This window comes from Odocoileus virginianus, chromosome 21 (genome assembly GCF_023699985.2).
Source record: "Odocoileus virginianus isolate 20LAN1187 ecotype Illinois chromosome 21, Ovbor_1.2, whole genome shotgun sequence".
NCBI lineage: Eukaryota > Metazoa > Chordata > Mammalia > Artiodactyla > Cervidae > Odocoileus > Odocoileus virginianus.
The window spans coordinates 55,611,460-55,633,822 of record NC_069694.1 but is presented as its reverse complement, the minus strand read 5'-3'; positions in this window follow the sequence as shown (position 1 = coordinate 55,633,822).

Genomic DNA, 22,363 nt, shown 5'->3' with positions numbered 1-22,363 from the left:
TTTGCTGGGTTTGGAGGGCTGTTCTGTGCATTGTATGGTGTTTGGCTGCATTCTGGCCTCTATGCACTAGATGTCAATAGCAAATCATTTGCCAATAGCAAATGGTAAAACATCACGACAATCAGAAGTGTTCCCAAACATCGTCAAATGTCCCCTGGAAGCAAAACTACCCTTGGTTGAGAATTACTGCCCTGGCTCCTTGAGATAAACAAAGGCGCTGCTGATTTCTTTCTTCCCAGCAGTAGTCCTCTCTCTGGGCAGAGGCACTATTTTCAGCTTCTTGTCCTTCTCTGGAATCTTGACACTTCCTTACCCTAATTGGTTCAACACTTCTGTTGCCTTTGAGGATTTATTACCATTAATAAATTAGAAGTTGTTGATATCTTCAGGTGATTTCTTCTATTTTAACCAGACTATTTTTAATTATGAAAACTCTCAACAGTTACTGAGATACCTGGTCAGATAAAAATAATGCTAAGTTGAGAGTATTTTTCATTTTAATTGCACTATATTGAGACATAGTAATACTTCAGCCAAGATATTTTCACAGGTGCCTTCTTTGTGCCTCCATTCAGAGTATATTGTGTGTGCTCAGTCGCTCAGTCTGACTCTTTGTGACTCCATGGACTGTAGTCTGCCAGGCTTCTCTGTCCATAGAATTTTCCGGGCAAGAATACTGGAGTGGGTTGCCATTTCCTTCTCCAGGGGATCTTCCTGTCCCAGGGATCAAACCTGCATTTCTTGTGTCTCCTGCATTGGCAGGCAGATTCTTTACCACCTACACCACCTGGAAAGCCCATTCAGAATGTATTTATTCATTACATGTTTTACTAAACTAAATTTGTCAAATTCTCTCTCTAAAGGAGTCTTTTAAATGTTTTGCCAAATGTAAAGTTTTTTAAATTTTATTCTATTTTGTTAGCGAGGACAGTTTATCTCTGAACAAAGGTGGGAACATAATCAAAGGACGTTCAAGATGCCCCAAAGATCTATTATCTAATTTTAAAATCAAATCTTCCACCTTTTGAACTTGGATTATTTCAGTACTTAAAAGTGAGTTTAATATATTGTATTGCACTTAGATTGATTTACAGAGGGTTTCCTTAAGGGCTCAAGCACTGCTAATATTTGATCATGTATAGCAAAGAGACAGAGTGTACTTCCACAGAGCATCTGAATTCTTTTTTATTTCAACATCAAATTTGTAAAAAAAAAAAAAAATAAGTGTACAGTTCAGTAACTCTAACTGCACTATACAAAATATTTATAAAATTTAATGACTATAGCTTCTACTTCAATTGTTAGACCATCACAGCTCTTTTGGGATGCAGTTATAAAATTTATATGTACCACAACCAATACAATAAGCACATTTCTTCAAAGTATATTTCCTAATTTAGTGGAGCATTGTTTTTACTATGTTTTTACAAAGCTGTCCATCAAAATTTGTGTTCATTTTACTACTGAATAAAGCAAATAATTTTATCTCAAAGTAGAACTTTTGAACTAAATATTTAAGGTCTTTAACCTTACATAAAGTGTCAAACACTTTATCTTGACAGAATGAACTTTAGTTTTACTTTGATTCCATGATTTGTATGGGGGAAATATTGAACTATTTTTAATTGGCTGCTTTTTATTTGTGGCTTCTGATTGGTGGTGGTGTTCAGTTGCTAACTCACAGCTGGCTCTTGGCAACCGCATGGACTGCAGCACACCAGGCTTCCCTGTCCTTCACTGTCTCCTGGAGTTTGTTCAAATTCATGTCCATTGACTTAGTGATGCCATCCAACCATCTCATTCTCTGTCACCCTCTTCACCTCCTACCTTTAATCTTTCTCAGAATCAGAATCTTTTCCAATGCATTTCTTCTTCACATCAGGTGGTCAAATTATTGGAGCTTCAGCTTCAGCATCAGTTCTTCCAGGGACTATTCAGGGTTGATTTCCTTTAGGATTGAGTGTTTTGATCTCCTTGTTGTCTAAGGGGTTGTCAAGACTCTTCTCCAGCACCACAATTCGAAAGCATCAATTCTTTGGTGTTCAGATCTAAAACCATAGCTCTGACATTACAGTCCTTTGTCAGCAAAGTGATATCTCTTCTTTTTAATACACTGTCTAGGTTTATCACAGCTTTCCTTCCAAGGAGCATATTTTAATTAAAATGAAAAATTTTTAATTTTCTAGCTGCAGTCACTGCAGTGATTTTAGAGCCTAAAAAAAATAAAATCTGTCACTGCTTCAACTTTTCCCCCTTCTATTTGTTACTATAAGATTCTCATCATTTAAATATTTATAAAGTTATTCTGTTAGTGGAACTAACAAATAATTATCACTTCACTTTTTATACAATCCTAAGAAAATTGGGAATTTAAAATGAGCAAAGTATAGCCATAAAATCATTTGATCCAAATAGAAAGTCATGCTTCACAGAGTGACATGTAACTTCTGCAGCTGCACATGTTAAATCATGATCTCTGGGAACAATTGTCTGAAAATAACATTAACTTTCAAAATAGATACTTTTAGTTTTCACGAACTCAGAGATTATGGCCCCATTGTTGGATGGGAAATTTTAAATTTTTGTAAGTTATACCTTCAACATTATCTTTTGTTTTTTGAGAAACAGAAACCCAGTACTTAAGTTTTCATGAAACAGTCTTGGTTTTTTGCCTATTACTGGCAAAGAGTCTATCACAGTTTTTAAAAAAGGCATTGATAATGATGTAAGAAAAATTTAAGGGTACCGACAAAACTGCTGCAGCTGGAGCATTCAGACCACTGTCAATACACAATACGGTAACCAACCTCTATTTCCTGAACATATTTATGGATACCTAATCTGTCATTACCCACACGTTTAACGACCCTGCTGACTAGCATTGTGGCAGTTTTTTACATCTAGAAACCTGTAGAATGGGCCATGGCGTAATTGACTAGAATGCCAAATAGACCGTACTGGGCAACTGTGTTGAAAACTTCTTCTTCCACCCCCGAAGCCAGAAGGATTAGACTATTCCTCCCACTTGGATCCAAGTGCACATCAGTTTATCAATTAAGGCTCCGTAGAATGTCCTGTACAGCAGCTGTTGGTTATTTTGTATTTAGCAATGTTCTGGAATAGGTTTATTCTAACCAGAAAACTGTCTTCATAAGTGCTAAACTGAGAATTCTTTTCCCTGAATATAAGTCTTAAACTTCTTGATGAGACTATTGCAGAAATTACAAGTACAAAATAAAGGCCTATCACATTGATCCTCACTTATTTTATTTATTTGTTTATTTTATTTTAATTGGAGGCTAATTACTTTACACTATTGTGGTGGTTTCTGCCATACATTGATATGAATCCACCACAGGTATACATGTGTTCCCCATCCTGAACCCCCCTCCCACCTCCCTCCCCATCCCATCCCTCTGGGTCATCCCAGTGCACCAGCCCTGAGCACCCTGTCTCATGCATCGAACCTGGACTGGCGATCTGTTTCACACTTGTCAATATATATGTTTCAGTGCTATTCTCTCAAATCATCGCCCCCTCGCCTTCTACCACAGAGTCCAAAAGTCTGTTCTATACGTCTGTGACTCTTTTGCTGTCTCACATATAGGGTCATTGTTACCATCTTTCTAAATTCCATATGTATGCGTTAATATACTATATTGCTGTTTTTCTTTCTGACTTACTTTGCTCTGTATAATAGACTCCAGTTTCATCCACCTCATTAGAACTGATTCAAATGCATTCTTTCTAATTGCTGAATAATATTCCATTGTGTATATGTACCACAGCTTTCTTATCCATTCATCTGCCGATGGTTGCTTCCATGGCCTGGCTATTGTAAACAGTCCTCACTTATTTTAGGTATGGAGGCTTTTGGATGGTCTCTTATTACTTAATGTTCCATGTAGTCAGGAGTTTTCTGGTGTTCTCAGGTTTTGGGCTTAAGTCTCCTGCCTCTGGATTTCAGTTTTATTCTTCCAATAGTCTCAAGACTTCTCCAACTATACAACACTGATAATAAAACTTCTATGTTAATGGTGAAAAGATTCTCCCCCGTGAGGGACACCCAGAGAGGTTCACAGAGTTACATGAAGAAGAGGAGAGGGAGGAGGGAGATAGAGATGAGCAGGAGGAGAAAAAGGGGGGACTCAAGAGGAGGAGACAGATCTACGCAGTTTTCTGTTCCCAGAGTGTTCTCCGTAGCCCAGACACCCACAAAGATTCACAGAACTGGACTGTGAAGAGAAGGGGAAGGGAGGAAATAGAGGTCATCTGAGGTAGAAAACGGAGAGTCAAAAGTGGGAGAGAGTAATCAACACACTCCTGAGTAAAAATGGGAACTGAATATTGGATTCTTTAATGTCCAAAATTGATATCAAATACTGAAAAACAAAGATTAAAAATCTAGAGTAGAGGTTAGACTCTTAAAAATACAATATTAAATACAAAAACAAAACACAAAAAATTTTAGAAATATATATGAATTTTAGTTTAAAAATATGGCTTCTCCTTTTTTTTTTTTTGCAAGGTTATAGTGAAATGAAAATGAAAATTAAGGAGTAATAGAGGACTTTAAAAGAAAATGAGAGAAAAAAATAAAACAGGAAAAAAAATTTTTTTCCTAATTAAAAAGAATAGTAAAAATATATGAAAATGAAAGTTAAGGAGTAGTGGGGAGTAATAGGGAATTTTAAAAGAAAATAAAAGAGAAAAAATAAAAAAAAGAAAAGAAAAAAAATTTTTTAATTAAAAAAAAAGTAAAAATATATCTAGGAATTTCTCTGGAGCTGTTGTGGTCAGTGTGGGTTCAGTTCAGTTTCAGACAGCTCCTTGTTCCAGCTTACACTTCTCGATATCTATAGGCCCCTTCCGGTGTAGTCGGTGTTACCTACAGGGCTTTTAATCTGTTGCACCGGTCCCTTCTGAAGCTGTTCCCTTTGTTTATTTGGCTTCTGTTTGCAGGTCTCTTCAGTGTCTAATTTCCGCCCTGACACAGGCGGGCGGAGGTGGTCTCTTGTTCAGGTTCGCTTGTTCAGTTGCACTGCAGGGAGGGCGGGGCGCTGCAGACAGATACCGCTCTGTGTGGATAGCACTCACAGTGTTCGGGCCACACTGGGTTTGCCCTGCTCACGGGTGTCAGTGCTTTCCCCGTCTACACTGCTCAGGCTCCCGGCTGCTCTATATGGAGCGGGCCCTGCGTTGCGTGCGGTTCCAGTTTTCGGGTACTCCACAAAAGCACAGACTTGGTTGCACCTGCATTTTGTGCCTTCCCCGGCCTGAGCAGCTCAGGCTGCCAGGAGCTGGACTGGCGCACTCTCCCCGGGTGCGGTGCGCCTTCTCCCCTCCGAGGTCCCAGCCTCAGTTTCCGCGCGACAGTCGGGTGCATGCGGCTTGTGTCTATTCTCGGGAGCTGGCCTCTAGCTGTGACCCTCCCGGCGGATGTCGGCTATCCAGAATCTCAGGAAGTCTTTGGTTAGAAACTGGAGGCCTGTCTGCAGTTTGGTAGGGGGTGCCATCTCTGGGGCTGAGTTTGCCCCTCTCCCCTCCTCTCTGCCTCCTGCCTCTGGCGGGGATGGGCCGGTCCGCAGCCGGCTAGCTCTTCTCTGGAATTGCTCAGTCCCTTTGTTCTGCGAATGGCCGGCAGTGTGTTCAGGCCGGTTAATTTTCTCTCTCTCTCTCTTGCTATGCCACAGTTTAAGTTGCTATCTCATGTTAGCTCCCTCTGATTGCCCTCAGGGCATTCGGCCCTGGTCCTTACCCTAAGCAATGCCGCCTGCTCCTCTCCGTTCCGCCCCCACTTGCGGGTGGCTGATGCGGGCGTCTGGGGAACTTTTCTGCTGGGAGTTGCTTTTAGGCATGCAATCTGTGGGTGTTATTTATTTTTCCTCCCAGTTAGGTTGCCCTCTGAGATTCAAAAACTTCCCCCAGACCCGCCCGTGAGAGGGTTTCCTGGTGTTTGGAAACTTCCTCTATTAAGACTCCCTTCCCAGGACGGGTCTCCGTCCCTAGCTCTTTTGTCTCTCTTTTTATCTTTTATATTTCGTCCTACCTCCTTTCGAAGACAATGGGCTGCTTTTCTGGGCGCCTGATGTCCTCTGCTAGCGATCAGAAGTTGTTTTGTGAAGTTTGCTCAGCGTTCAAATGTTCTTTCGATGAATTTGTAGGGGAGAAAGTGGTCTCCCTGTCCTATTCCTCCGCCATCTTGGCTCCTCACTTATTTTAATACAACACTGAACCCTCAGTCAGTTCAGTTGCTCAGTCGTGTCTGACTCTTTGTGACCCCATGAACTGCAGCACGCCAGGCCTCTCTGTCCATCACCACCTTCCAGGGTTTACTCAAACTCATGTCCATTGAGTTGGTGATGCCATCCAACCATCTCATCCATCTCATCCTCTGTTGTCCCCTTCTCCTCCAGCCTTCAATCTTCCCCAGCATCAGGGTCTTTTCCAATGAGTCAGTTCCTCGCATCAGGTGGCCAAAGTGTTGGAGTTTCAGCTTCAGCATCAGTCCTCCCAATGAATATTCAGGACTGATCTCCTTTAGGATGGACTGGTTGGATCTCCTTGCAGTCCAAGGGACTCTCAAGAGTCTTCTCCAACACCACAGTTCAAAAGCATCAATTGTTTCTGCTGAGCTTTGTTTATAGTCCAACTCTCACATCCATACGTGACTACTGGAAAAACCATAGCCTTGACTAGATGGACCTTTGTTGGCAAAGTAATGTCTCTGCTTTTTAATATGCTGTCTAGCTTGGTCATAGCTTTTCTTCCAAGGAGCAAGCGTCTTTTAATCTCATGGCTGCAGTCACCATTCACAGTGGTTTTGGAGACCAAAAAAATTAAGTCTGTCACTGTTTCCACTGTTTCCGCATCTATTTGCCGTGAAGTGATGAGACCGGATGCCATGATCTTACTTTTCTGAATGTTGAGTTTTAAGCCAACTTTTTCACTCTCCTCTTTCACTTTCATCAAGAGGCTCTTTAGTTCTTCTTTGCTTTCTGCCATAAGGGTGGTGTCATCTGCATATCTGAGGTATTTTCCCCGCATCTTGATTCAGCTTGTGCTTCATCCAGCCCAGTGTTTCTCACGATGTACTCTGCATATAAGTTAAATAAGCAGGGTGACAACATATAGCCTTGATTACTCCTTTCTCGATTTGGAACCAGTCTGTTGTTCTGTGTCCAGTTCCAACTGTTGCTTCCTGACCTGCTTACAGATATTCTCATCTCTTTCAGAATTTGCTGTGATCCACATGGTCAAAGGCTTTGGCATATTCAATAAAGCAGAAATAGATGTTTTTCTGGAACTCTCTTGCAAGCTGCTGCTGCTACTGCTAAGTTGCTTCAGTTGTGTCTGACTCTGTGCGACCCCATAGACAGCAGCCCACCAGGCTCCTCCGTCCCTGGGATTCTCCAGGCAAGAACACTGGAGTGGGTTGCTATTTCCTTCTCCAATGCATGAAAGTGAAAAGTAAAAGTGAAGTCGCTCAGTCGTGTCTGACTCTTAGCAACCCCATGGACTGCAGCCTACCAGGCTCCTCTGTCCATGAGATTTTCCAGGCAAGAGTACTGGAGTGGCGTGCCATTGCCATCTCCATCTCTTGCAAGAGAGTTCCAGAAAAACTCTGAACCCTACTTGTTTAAATTAGAGAAAAATATCTTAAAGTGGGTGGTATGAAGGGATAGGTATGAATGCAGATTGTCTCAGGTATACTGGGGCATATGAAAACCCTAAAGTATACATTCACAGGGGAAATAAATTCAGTTCCAATCCACAAATATTTGTTGAGGACCTACTAAGCCCAGGAACTTGACCTATAAGCTGATAGGAAAATACAAATAAGAATTAAGCCTATTCTTTTCTCTTAACTTTACGAAGGATAAGGCATATATAAAAAGGATTCACATTTAGAGTAGAATGGTATAATTGTGAATGAATGAAGACTCTTGCATTGAAGAAAATAATGCAGTATTTGCTTCCATTGATAAAACTTGAGCTTTTGAGTAAAACTATTAACTGGAAGAATTGTATCCAATACTGTGAGCTTGACAGTTCCCCATATTTAATGTTTTTTCCTGATGTGATTCATAATATGATAGTAATATGAGCATATGTGATGATGAAATGTGTCAACATTTCAAGGACTTGCATAACTCAGTGGATCAGTATTTTCCAAATGACAAATGTATAAGTCATGTTACAGAAATCTCTCATGGGTAGAAAATGTTCATTCAAATTGCAAGACAGACAAATGGATTTTAATGTCTGAAAATTGTATTAATATGGTTTCAGATTCCACATTACAACTAACCTTTAAGAAACAACCCCTTGTTAGGTTTTGGTGTATATCTAAAAAAGAAAGAATATCCACAGTTTTCTGAAAAGGCTATTAAATATGTCCTTTTTTTCCCCCAACTTCTTGTCTTTATAAGGCTGTTTTCTTCCTGTCCCTCAACCAAAACAGCTAATCACAATAGATTGAATACAAAAGTGTTTATGATAATCCAGCTGTTTTCTCTTAATCTAGGTATTAACGAGGTTTGCAAGTGTAAAATAATGCTACTTTTCTCACTAAATTGGTATGTTTTAGAAAAAATATATTTTTCATTAAAATACTATTTGCATTGGCATGTAACAGCCTTGTTGCTATTTCAAAAAGAATCAATGTAGAAAGATCACCTGTAAAACAGTTGTATCTAATTTCATGACACTGGGACTATTGGGAAAAGAAGGGAAAGAGATTATGGCAGAAATGATAGGAAAAGTTTTCCCCAAAGAGCTGATATTTCAGTTTAGACTATGAAAAGTAGAATTTAAAGAAGAACTCTTTTTGAGAGGTTGAAAAATCATACGTAAAGGCTTAGAAACAGGGAGGCACCTGTTGTTCTCAGGAAATAATGAGTAATGAGTTCAGCTGGCTGAAATGGAAGGAAAGCACCATCCTCCTGCTTCTCTTGTTACTCACTCCCCCCGGCTTTTCTTTGTCTTCCATTCCATAAACATTGATGCTCCCAATGGTTTTGCCCTTGCATCTCTCTTCTCATTCTGTATGTCTCCCTCAACAATCATGTCCACCTTCAAGACTGCAACTTCACTTCTCGGCTGTTGAATCCCAGATATTTATCTCACCTTCCTTCCTGAGCTCCAGAATTATATGTTCTGGACATCTTGAAAGCAATAAACCTAAGATGGAACAAACATTTCCCCAGAAACCACTCCCTCTTATATCCCCTTTCTTGGCACCCGCCCCCCCATTCAGAAATAACTCAGGTCAAGAACAGCAGTCGCCCTAATCTTCACCCCACCTTCCTCCACTAGCATCGTTCAGTCCTATTCCCTTACATCACCCCCATTTCTTGCTTTTCTTTTCTATACAATTGCTATGCTCTAGTCTCACAACCTTCCATTCCATCCTCCATATTGTTGCTAAAGTCAATAATACAAAAACAACAAATCTAATTATGTTTCCCTGTTTTGACATCCTCTGATGCACCTTTCCAAGATCCGTAATACCTTGGTGGAACATAAAATGCCATCCATTACCTGGCCCTTGATCACTTCTCCATTCTTAATACTTGGCAGGTGCCCTCCTCAGCCCATAGTGAACATGTTCCTTGATTCAGGCATAGTAAAGAACTTGGTCTCAAAATGTCGCCAGGTTGTTTTAATTTTCCATGCTCTTGTTCAGATGTTTTCTCATCCAGGAATGTCCTTTTCTGCCCCATCGACAAAGAATACAAATTCACCTTTCATCGTTGTTCTAGAGATCCATTTCCTCTGAGAATCCTTCTTTTCATATTGAGTTAAGTAACATATTTATTTTCCTCTTAATAGTAACACTTTACAGGGAAATCTGTTCCTGAAACTATCCTTAATTGGTATCTCCTCTCCACAACATGAAATACTACCAATGTTTCTACATATAAACAGGCAAGCAAAGAGCCAAGGTTTATAAGGCATATATGATAGCCATGTGTGTGTCATGTCCTTTCAAAACTTTTTCACAAGTGATTTTGTATTTCTGGAATTCCTTGAATATTTTGCAAATCTAATTTCTGATAGATCTGAAATTGTTTTATATCGCAGGAGTATTTTGTTTTGAGAGGTTTTTTTCCCCACAAACTGGGCTACATTTCTAGTCTTTCATATTAACGTAGTTGGTTATTCATAGCCTATTTTAAAAAGGATTAAAATTCTTAAGCAGCAACATCATAGCTGTATTTGCCACCCCCTGAATTCAAGTGATATCAGAGGTGCAGATAAGCCTGCCAGAGACTTTCTTCATTACTGGGCTCAATCCCCCAAATCAGTGAGCATCCAATCCAGCAGATAGAAAAGAGCTGTAAGCCACTGTGCAAAATGAAAGACTTGTATAAGCAGAAGGGAGTGGAAACAAGGAAGTCATACCAGGGAAAAAGCAAGTTGGTTATTGCTGAGTTATTTTCCTCCAGGGCATGGTAGGGGTCAGTCAGGTAGATTACCTCTCTACTGCTGACCAGGCAATTCCGGAATGACTGGTTTAAGACTGCATTTCTGGGAGAGCCCAAACTGTAATTAAGTCTTAGTTTGGTGGCGTGGGGCTTAGCCTGTTGTCTTATCTTTAAAAAAGCAAATTTGGAAGGAGGTTTACAAAGGAACTGAGACAGACTGTGTCTGAGTGTCCCTGCGGAGGTCTGCGTCAGCAGTGGCCTGCCGCGGGGCAGGAGCTCTGGGTGCAGCAGACCTGGGTGTGGCAGAAGCCCTCTTGGAGGAGGTCGCTGTTAACCCCACCATGGAGCTGCCAGAACTTACACAGGACTGGGAAACAGACTCTTGGCGTGCACAAACAGAACCCCCCAGGACCCAGGAGAAAGGAGCAGTGACCCCACAAGAGACTGACCCAGAATTGCTCTTGAGTGTTTGGAGTCGTCAGTGAAGGTGAGAGTCAGCGGTGGCCTACTGCAGGGTCAGGGAAACTGAGTGTAGGAGGACATGCATGGGACCTTTTGAAGGAGGTCACCATTATCTTCATTACTTCACCATAGTTTGGCCCCAGCTAAATAACACAGGGAACACAGCTCCACCCATCAAGAGAAAATTGGATTAAAGATTTACTGACCATGGCCCTGCCCATCAGAACAAGACCCAGTTTCCCCCTCAGTCTCTCCCATCAGGAAGCTTAGATAAACCTCTTATCCTTCTCCATCAGAGGGCAGTTCAGTTCAGTTCAGTTCAGTTGCTCAGTCGTGTCTGACTCTTTGCGACCCCATGAATCGCAGCACGCCAGGCCTCCCTGTCCATCACCAACTCCCGGAGTTTACTCAAACTCATGCCCATCGAGTCAGTGATGCCATCCAGCCATCTCATCCTCTGCCGTCCCCTTTTCCTCCTGCCCCCAATCCCTCCCAGCATCAGGGTCTTTTCCAATGAGTCAACTCTTCGCATGAGGTGGCCAAAGTACTGGAGTTTCAGCTTCAGCATCAGTCCTTCCAATGAACACCCAGGACTGATCTCCCCTAGGATGGACTGGTTGGATCTCCTTGCACTCCAAGGGACTTTCAAGAGTCTTCTCCAACACCATAGTTCAAAAGCATCAATTTTTCAGCACTCAGCTTTTTTCACAGTCCAATTCTCACATTCATACATGACCACTGGAAAAACCATAGCCTTAACCAGACGGATCTTTGTTGGAAAAGTAATGTCTCTGCTCTTTAATATGCTCTCTAGGTTGGTCATAACTTTCCTTCCAAGGAGTAAGCATCTTTTAATTTCATGGCTGCTGTTACCATCTGCAGTGATTTTGGAGCCCAGAAAAATAAAGTCTGACACTGTTTCCACTGTCTCCCCATCTATTTGCCATGAAATGATGGGACCAGATGCCATGATCTTAGTTTTCTGAATGTTAAGCTTTAAGCCAACTTTTTCGCTCTCCTCTTTCATCAAGAGGCTCTTTAGTTCCTCTTCACTTTCTGCCATAAGGGTGGTGTCATCTGTATATCTGAGGTTATTGATATTTATCCCAGTAATCTTGACTCCAGCTTGTGCTTTATTCAGCCCAGCATTTCTCATGATGTACTCTGCATATAAGTTAAATAAGCAGGGTGACAATATACAACCTTGACGTACTCCTTTTCCTATTTGGAATCAGTCTGTTATCCCATGTCCAGTTCTAACTGTTGCTTCCTGACCTCCATACAGATTTCTCAGCATGCAGGTCAGGTGGTCTGATATTCCCATCTCCTTCAGAATTTTCCACAGTTTATTGTGATCCACACAGTCGAAGGCTTTGGCATAGTCAATAAAGCAGAAATAGATGTTTTTCTGGAACTCTCTTGCTTTTTTGATGGTCCAGCGGATATTGGCAATTTAATCTCTGGTTCCTCTGCCTTTTCTAAAACCAGCTTGAACATCTGGAAGTTCATGGTTCACGTATTGCTGAAGCCTGGCTTGGAGAATTTGAGCATTACTTTACTAGCATGTGAGATGAGTGCAATTGTGCGGTAGTTTGAGCATTCTTTGGGATTGCCTTTCTTAGGGAATGGAATGAAAACTGACTTTTTCCAGTCCTGTGGCCACTGCTGAGTTTTCCAAGACTCTACACATGAACATCACCAGATGGTCAACACCGAAATCAGATTGATTATATTCTTTGCAGCCAAAGATGGAGAAGCTCTATACAGTCAGCAAAAACAAGGCCAGGAGCTGACTGTGGTTCAGATCATGAACTCCTTATTGCCAAACTCAGACTTAAATAGAAGAAAGTAGGGAAAACCACTAGACCATTCAGTATGACCAAAATCAAATCCCTTACGATTATACAGTGGAAGTGAGAAATAGATTTAAGGGACTAGATATGATAGACAGAGTGCATGATGAACTATGGACAGAGGTTCATGACATTCGTTGTACATTAGACAGTGATCAAGACCATCCCCATGGAAAAGAAATGCAAAAAAGCAAAATGGCTGTCTGAGGAGGCCTTACAAATAGCTGTGAAAAGAAGAGAAGCTAAAAGCAAAGGAGAAAAGGAAAGATATACCCATTTGAATGCAGAGTTCCAAAGAATAACAAGGAGAGATAAGACAACCTTCCTCAGTGATCAGTGCAAAGAAATGGAGGAAAACAATAGAATGGGAAAGACTAGCGATCTCTTCAAGAAAATTAGAGATACCAAGGGAAATTTTCATGCAAAGATGGGCTCAATAAAGGACAGAAATGGTATGGATCTAACAGAAGCAGAAGATATGAAGAAGAGGTGGCAAGAATACACAGAAGAACTACACAAAAAAGATCTTCATGACCCAGATAATCATGATGGTGTGATCACTCACCTAGAGCCAGATATCCTGGAATGTGAAGTCAAGTCAGCCTTAGGAAGTGTCACTATAAACAAAGCTAGTGGAGGTAATGGAATTCCAGTTGAGCTATTTAAAATCCTGAAAGATGATGCTGTGAAAGTGCTGCACTCAATATGTCATCAAATTTGGAAATCTCAGCAGTGGCCAGGACTGGAAAAGGTCAATTTTCATTCCAATCCCAAAGAAAAAGTGAAAAGAAAGTGAAGTCACTCAGTTGTGTCTGACTTTTTGCGACCTACCTAGTCTAGCAGGCTTCTCTGTCCATGGGATTTTTCAGGAAAGAATACTTGGGTTGCCTTTTCCTTCTCCAGGAGATCTTCTCAACCGAGGGATTGAACGTGGGTCTCCTGCATTGTAGGCAGATGCTTTACTGTCTGAGCCACCAGGGAAGTCATCCCAAAGAAAGGCAATGCCAAAGAACGCTCAAACAACCGCACAATTGCACTCATCTCACAGGCTAATAAAGTAGTGCTCAAAATTCTCCAAGCCAGGCTTCAGCAATACGTGAACCGAGAACTTCCAGGTGTTCAAGCTGGTTTTAGAAAAGGCAGAGGAACCAGAGATCAAATTGGCAACATCTGCTGGGTCATCGAAAAAGCAAGAGAGTTCCAGAAAAACATCTATTTCTGTTTTATTGACTAAGCCAAAGCCTTTGACTGTGGAAAATCACAACAAACTGTGGAAAATTCTGAAAGAGATGGGAATACCAGACCACCTGACCTGCATGCTGAGAAATCTGTATGCAGGTCAGGAAGCAACAGTTAGAGCCGCACATGCAACCACAGACTGGTTCCAAGTCAGGAAAGGAGTATGTCAAGGCTGTATACTGTCACCCTGCTTATTTAACTTATGTTCAGAGTACATCACGAGAAACCCTGGGCTGGATGAAGCACAAGCTGGAATCAAGATTACTGGGAGAAATATCAATAACCTCAGATATACAGATAACACCACCCTTATGGCAAAACGTGAAGAAGAACTAAAGAGCCTTTGATGAAAGTTAAAGAAGAGAGTGAAAAAATTAACTTAAAGCTCAACATTCAGAAAACTAAGATCATGGCATCTGGTCCCATCACTTCATGGCAAATAGATGGGGAAACAATGGAAACAGTGTCAGACTTTATTTTTTTGGGCTCCAAAATCACTGCAGATGGTGATTGCAGCCATGAGATAAAAAGACACTTATTCCTTGGAAGAAAAGTTATGACCAACCTAGACAGTATATTAAAAAGCAGAGCTATTACTTTGCCAACAAAGGTCCGTCTAGTCAAGGCTATGGTTTTTCCTGTAGTCATGTATGGATATGAGATTTGGCCTATAAAGAAAGCTGAGTGCCAAGGAATTGGTGCTTTTGAACTGTGGTGTTGGAGAAGACTCTTGAGAGTCCCTTGGACTGCAAGGAGATCCAACCAGTCCATCCTAAAGGAAGTCAGTCCTGAATATTCATTGGAAGGACTGATGTTGAAGCTGAAACTCCAATACTTTGGCCACCTGATGTGAAGAGCTGACTCATTGGAAAAGACCCTGATGCTGGGAAAGATTGAAGGCGGGAGGAGAAAGGGATGACAGAGGATGAGACGGCTGGATGGCATCACCGACTCAATGGACATGAGTTTGAAAATACTCCAGGAGTTGTTGATGGACAGGGAGGCCTGGAGTGCTGCAGTCCATGGGGTCTCAAAGAGTTGGACACAACTGAGCGACTGAACTAAACTGAACTCAACTGACCAAGGAAATGCAAAATGTTCACAGCCACTATGCCCAATTACCCCAGGAGAAGGACATCCCAGTTACAGAAATGACAGGCCACATGTTTACATAGGAGCCTACACTTCAGCGTCTATCACATTCCTGGTAAGAACAGAAACAAAGATCATGAAGTCAGGGAATGGCCACTCACTTGCTAACTCAGATGATTCGGTGACATGAGATTCGGTAATGGCTGTGATGTTTTTCAATGCCTTGTAAGCACCCGACGCATGGAAGCAGGGAGCTGATTGTTTTAGAAGGTCTAATAGAGACAAGAAATAAGCAAAGGGAGCAAGGCAGTGACGAATTAGAAAAGTAAAAAGGTTCTGTGAACGCCATCTGAGAAATTAGCCAACATTTGTGGAGAGAAAGAAGAAGTTAGGGCTCGTCATGTTGATAATGAAAATAATCAAGATTTAGTGAAGCCAGTTTTGTGACAGAGTGGTGAGGTCTCTGACAAGTCAAATCTTCCCTCATCTATATTTCTATTTAAAAGATTTTGTTTCATTGTAACCTGTATCATCAATATGGTGGGGCAACAAATGGTTTGAAACTGTAGTAGAAACAGTAGAGAATGGCATTAAGGATACGTTTAAACAGGACAGAAAGTCCAACATCAGAAATAGGAGAGGACACTGTCCCTCCTTGCTGAGAGAGTGCATGGAAGGTCATCCTATCTAAGGAGAAGATTTTGGTTTTCCACCTTCTGCTTCCCACTTAGTGACACTGTGCCCCTGGTTTCTATAAAAATGAGATTATAAAGCTGAGTTTTGGAGGCAGAAGAATCGGCTTTTAGAGGAAAAGCATCGTGCTACAAAAACAGATATGTATCTTCCCTGGGGTGATTGAAACTGTTGATGTAATCCATCGTAAGAAGGCGTGGAGCCTAAAAAGGCAGAAGCTGACAGCCAAATTCCCAGCAACTCGAGGACTGTGTACAGTGTTGGGTTAAAGTGAGCCTTAAATGGATGACTTCTCCTCCCCTTCCCTCCCTTTTCCTCTCCTCTATCTCCTATTTGTGTGTGGGGGTGGGGACAGGGGGAGAGTATGCCTCCATGCACACATGAACTTTAAATAAATGAATAAATGAATGTATATACACATACAGAGCTGGCTGAAGACTAAATATTAAAAAAACTAAGGTCATGGCATCCAGCCCCATTATTGCATGGCAAATAGAAAGGGGAAAGGTGTAAGTAGTGGCAGATTTCCTCTTCTTCGGCTCCAAAATCACTGGACAGTGACTGCAGCCATGAAATCAGAAGTCAATGGCTTCTTCACAGGAAAGCTGTGACAAACCTAGACAGTGTATTGAAAAGCAGAGACATTACTCTGCCAACAAAGGTCCATGTAGTCAAGGCTATGGCCTTCCCAGTGATTACATATGGTTGTGAGAGCTGGACCATAAAGAAGGCAGAAAACCAAAGAATTGATGCCTTCGAGCTGTGATGCTGGAGAAGACTCCTGAAAGTTCCTTGGACACCAAGGAGATCAAACCAGTCAATCTTTAAGGGAGTTCAACCCAGAATATTCACTGGAAGGACTGATGCTGAAGCTGATGCTCCAGTATTTTGGTCATCTGATGCAAACAGACAACCCATTGGAAAAGTCCCTGATGCTGGAAAAGATCGAGGCCAGAATGAGAAGAGGACATCAGAGATGGCTGGACGGCATCACCGATGCCATGAACATGAACTTGAATCCTGGAAGACAGTGAGGGAAAGGGAGACCTGGCGTGCTGCAGTCCGTGGGGTTGCAAAGAGTCGGACACGACTGGGTGACTGAGCAACAACAATACATGTACAGAGAGAGACAGTGCTGATTTTTTTTGTTTGTTTTAAAGCTTGCTTCAAAGTATCCTTTTGAATGCAGTTATAATTCAGAATTTACTTAACTTTTATTTATTTATTTTTATTTTTTTTAGGCAATAATATTTATTTGGTGAAATGCAATGAATTTCATATGTTAAGTGGAATAGTCTAAAATTTTAAGTATAGTTCACACTCCTCTTATAGATGGTGCTTTGGCCCTGTCTGTTTTATTTTTTTATTTTTTATTTTTTATTTTTTTCTTCCCAGATGTATCACTTTTATTAGAAATAACAGTCTTTCATTCACCTGATTCTGCCAAAGGAGACACTGTGGTGGAGACTAACAGCTCACAAATACCCATTCCACCTTCTACCTCAAGGTTTTGTTGTTTTTTTTTTTTTCATTTATTTTTCTTAGTTGGAGGCTAATTACTTCACAACATTTCAGTGGGTTTTGTCATACATTGACATGAATCAGCCTACTTAACTTTTAAAATGGACTTTTTAAGGAAAGTACAGAAAATGTGGAGAGAGTTTGCAATCATGCAAGAGGCTTTGGAGTGCAGATTAAGAGATCTGGGTTCCAGTCCCCGCTTTGCAGAATCCATGTAAATATGAACTTGACTATTTGAACCTATCTGGAGAATGAAAGTATTAAAGGGACTAGAGTGATTTTTAAGGCTTCTTCCAACTTGGACATTTGATTTTCCTATGAAATCTGGGTTAAGTAGACAGGCATCTTCATATAGCATGTTAACATCTGACAGAAGCACATCTAAAGTGTTAAGAGCTGGAAGGGACAAAGTCAGCTTCTGAAATATTGAAATTCCCCTCCTCCCACCTCAGCAAATGAGTACCTTTTCTTTGTAATAAAGTGAGAACAAAAAGGATCACATTATAGCAACATGAAGAATTTGTTACAGCTGAACAGGGCTAAAGTTGGCAAAGGCAATACATACATAAGATTACCAAAAGAGGAGGGCCAGCATATGGGCTGGGCTGGCCTTTATTCAATCTTCCAAGTGAGAGAGATAAATTTAGATACATCATGCAACTATAATACAGTAATAAATCCAGTGAGAAGCAACCATGCTCATTGCAACAGTTGATGGATATACTTGTGCATATTTACTTGGATGGATCACTTACCAGCTATGTGTACTTGGGTAAGTTAATTTTGTGTTCATTGTAGAAAATTTGAAAAATATAGAAAAATATCAAAGAATAAAAAAGACAATGCAAGGAATTCTGAAATATATAGTTTTAGCTTTCCAACCTTTGTGTTAAAACAAAACAGGTGTTTCTGTATTTGTGATGCTTATCACTCTTACCTAAAATATCATTTAAATACATGTGCTAAAGTCATTTCCTTTCAGAGTACAAGCAGACAGGAATGTTTATCACAATTTATTAATCACATTATTTTGGAAGTTTCAATGAGTGCAATAAAAAATATTGAAGGAAATAATTTGTAAATCCGCTTGAATAAAAAATACAGAGGGCTAATGATGTAGTTGTACATCTTAAAAAAGCAAGTTTAAAGTAATAAAATAAAAAGGAGAATTTGATAGTTCAATCATATATATATATTTACAAATCAATAGCTTTTCCCTTATTGTCAATAAACAGACACAGAATGAGAAAAAGTAAACACATATAAGACAGATAGTAATAAATAGTTAAGCTAAGAAGAAAAATAGAGGAACTATATTTAAAAAAAAGAAACAAAAAAAATCTATACTAACTTATTGAATGGGCCAAAGGTAAAGCAATCAACAGACAGTGGTCTGGGTTAGAAAACTTTAATATCACAAAAATATCAAGTCTGTAGAAAAAATAATAAACTCAATTTAAAATATGTAAATACATACATTAAAATGCAGTAAACTGTATATATTTATTATTTATTTATTTATATGCTACACAGCATATTAAAAAGCAGAGACATTACTTTGCCAGCAAAGGTCCGTCTAGTCAAAGGTATGTTTTTTTTTTTTAATTTTTATTAGTTGGAGGCTAATTACTTTACCATATTGTAGTGGTTTTTGCCATACATTGACATGAATCAGCCATGGATTTACATGTGTTCCCCATCCCGATCCCCCTCCCACCTCCCTCCCCATCCCATCCCTCTGGGTCTTCCCAGTGCACCAGCCCAGAGCACTTGTCTCATGCATCCAACCTGGACTGGCGATCTGTTGCATACTTGTTAATATATATGTTTCATTGCTATTATCTCAGATCATCCCACCCTCGCCTTCTCCCACAGAGTCCAAAAGTCTGTTCTATACATCTGTGTCTCTTTTTCTGTCTTGCATATAGGGTTATCGTTACCATCTTTCTCAATTCCATATATATGCATTAGTGTACTGTATTGGTGTTTATCTTTCTGGCTATGGTTTTTCCAGTGGTCATGTATGGATGTGAGAGTTGGACTCTAAAGAAAGCTGAGTGCCGAAGAATTGATGCTTTTGTGGTGTCAGAGAAGACTCTTGAGAGTCCCTTGGACTGCAAGGAGATCCAACCAGTCCATCTTAGAGGAAATCAGTCCTGGGTGTTCATTGGAAGGACTGATGCTGAAGCTGAAACTTCAATACTTTGGCCACCTGATGTGAAGAACTGACTCATTTGAAAAGACCCTGAAGCTGGGAAAGACTGAAGGCAGGAGGAGAAGGGGACGACAGAGGATGAGATGGTTGGATGGCATCACCGACTTGATGGACATGAGTTTGGGTGGACTCCGGGATCTGGTGATGGACAGGGAGGCTTGGAGTGCTGTGGTCAATGGGGTCACAAAGAATCAGACACGACTGAGCAACTGAACTGAACTGTATATATTTAAATATACAGTTTGAGATACAGACACACACACCTGTAACAACATCATCACAATCATATCCATCAACCTCAAAGGTACCCGTTGCCCCTGTGTAACCCTCGCCCCCTCCCCTTTTCCAGGCACCTGCTGATCTACTTTCTGTCGTTATATATTAGTTTGCTTTTTTTTTTTTTTTTGGGAATTTATGGAAACAGAATCTTATGTCCTCTTTTTTGTTTGGCTTCTTTCACTCAATTATTTTGAGACTCGTTCATTTATTGCATGTAGTTCATTCCTCTTTGAGTATTTCATTGCATGGATATACCACCATTTGTGTAGCTATTCACCTGTTCCTCGAAATTTGGGTTACTTCCAGTTTTGAACCTTTATAAATAATGCTGTTATGAACATTTGTGTATGAGTCTTTGAATGGACAGTCTTTTTTGTTCTTGGAACTTCCAAGACTCTAGAAGAAAACAGGAGAAAAGTATTCGTGATCTTTGAGTTTAAAGTTTTAAGTTTTTCATTAAGGTTTATGTTCCATTTTAAACAATTTTTTTATAATGATGAGAGGTAGGAAGTTCAATATGTATTGAAGTTCATGTTTTGCATGTGAATATCAAATTGTTTCAATACCGTTTGTTGGAAAGACAAGAAAAGTTTGCTCTCCTTTTTCATCTTTGTTGAAAATCAGTAACTATATATGCTTATGTGTGATGTGAAAATCGCTCAGTTGTGTCCGACTCTTTGCAATCCCATGGACTATGCAGTCCATGGAATTCTCCAGGCCAAAATACTGGAGTGGGTACATTCCCCTTCTCCAGAGGATCTTCCCAACCCAGGAATTGAACCCAGGTCTCCTGCATTGCAGGTGGATTCTTTACCAGCTGAGCCATCAGGGAAAGCCATATATGCTTATATTTATATATAAATATTTCTAGAATCTCTAGTCTATGTCCTTATTGTTTTTGTCTATTTTAATGCTAATACCATACTGATCTGATTATTGTACCTTTTTAATAAGTCTTAAAGTCAGATGGTATAAGTCCCCAACTTTATTCTTTTCCAAAGTTGTTTTCATTAATACAGGTATTTCATATTTCCATATGAATTTTTGAATAGCTAGTCATTTCTAAAAAAAAAAAACAACAAAAAAAAACTAAACTAAAACACCTTGCTGGGATTTTGATTCAGGTTGCATAAACTCTACAGATGAATCTGGGAAGAAATGACTTAATAGTATTAACGCTTCCAACGCCTCAGCTCTGCTGCTGCTTCTGCTGCTAAGTCGCTTCAGTCGTGTCCGACTCTGTGTGACCCCATAGACGGCAGCCCACCAGGCTCCCCCGTCCTTGGGATTCTCCAGGCAAGAACACTGGAGTGGGCTGCCATCAGCTCTAAAGTCCATCAAATCAGATCCTCAGCGCTAAACCTCTGCTCTCGATGCCTGTTGGTGGAGACGCGTGGGACTCAGAGGCACTCCTGTAGGCTGCAGGGTGCTCCAGAGGAAACAGACTCCTCTGTCATGGACACCGCACCAAGGTGCCACCTGTGCCTCAGCATGGGCCAGCGACAGCCGGGATGAGCTCTCAGACCCACCCCCACTGGCAGAATGGCATCCTTCTCTGTGTCTCAGTCTAGACTCAACTTGTAGATCTAGGAGAAAATAGATCAGTCCAAAATAATCACCTTAGTTCTTGGCCAATAAAACACTGTCCATTTTGATTAACAATAGAAACATCTGTCCCCTTCAAAAGAAAACTCTACCCTAATCCATCAGTGTATGACTTTAATGCTAGACTCCATTAAAATAATAGAACCACCAAACTGTCTACACATTTTCTCAGTTCAGTTCAGTTCAGCTTAGTCACTCAGTTGTGTCACTCTTTGCAACCCCATGGAACGCAGCATGCCAGGCCTCCTGTCCATCACCAACTCCTGGAGTCCACCCAAACTCATGTGCACTGAGTTGGTGATGCCATCCAACCATCTAATCCTCTGTCATCTCCTTCTCCTGCCTTCAGTCTTTCCCAGCATCAGGGTCTCTTCCAATGACTCAGCTCTTCGAATCAGGTGGGCACAGTATTGGAGTTTCAGCTTCAGCATCAGTCCTCCCAATGAACACCCAGGACTGATCTCCTTTAGGGTGGACTGGTTGGATCTCCTTGCAGTCCAAGGGACTCTCAAGAGTCTTCTCCAACACCACAGTTCAAAAGCATCAATTCTTCGGTTCTCAGCTTTCTTTAGAGTCCAACTCTCATATCCATACATGACCACTGGAAAAACCATAGCCTTGACTACATGGACCTTTGTTGGCAAAGTAATATCTCTGCTTTTTAATATGCTGTCTAGGTTGGTCATAACTTTCCTTTCAAGGAGTAAGCATCTTTTAATTTCATGGCTGCAATCGCCATCTCAGTGATTTCGGAGTTCTCCAAAATAAAGTCTGTCACTGTTTCCACTGTCTCCCCATCTATTTCCCATGAGGTGATGGGACCAGATGCCATGATCTTAGTTTTCTGAATGCTGAGTTTTAAGCCAACTTTTTCACTCTCCTCTTTCACTTTCATCAAGAGACCCTTTCGTTCTTCTTCGCTTTCTGCCATAAGAGTGGTGTCATCTGCATACCTGAGGTTATTGATATTTCTC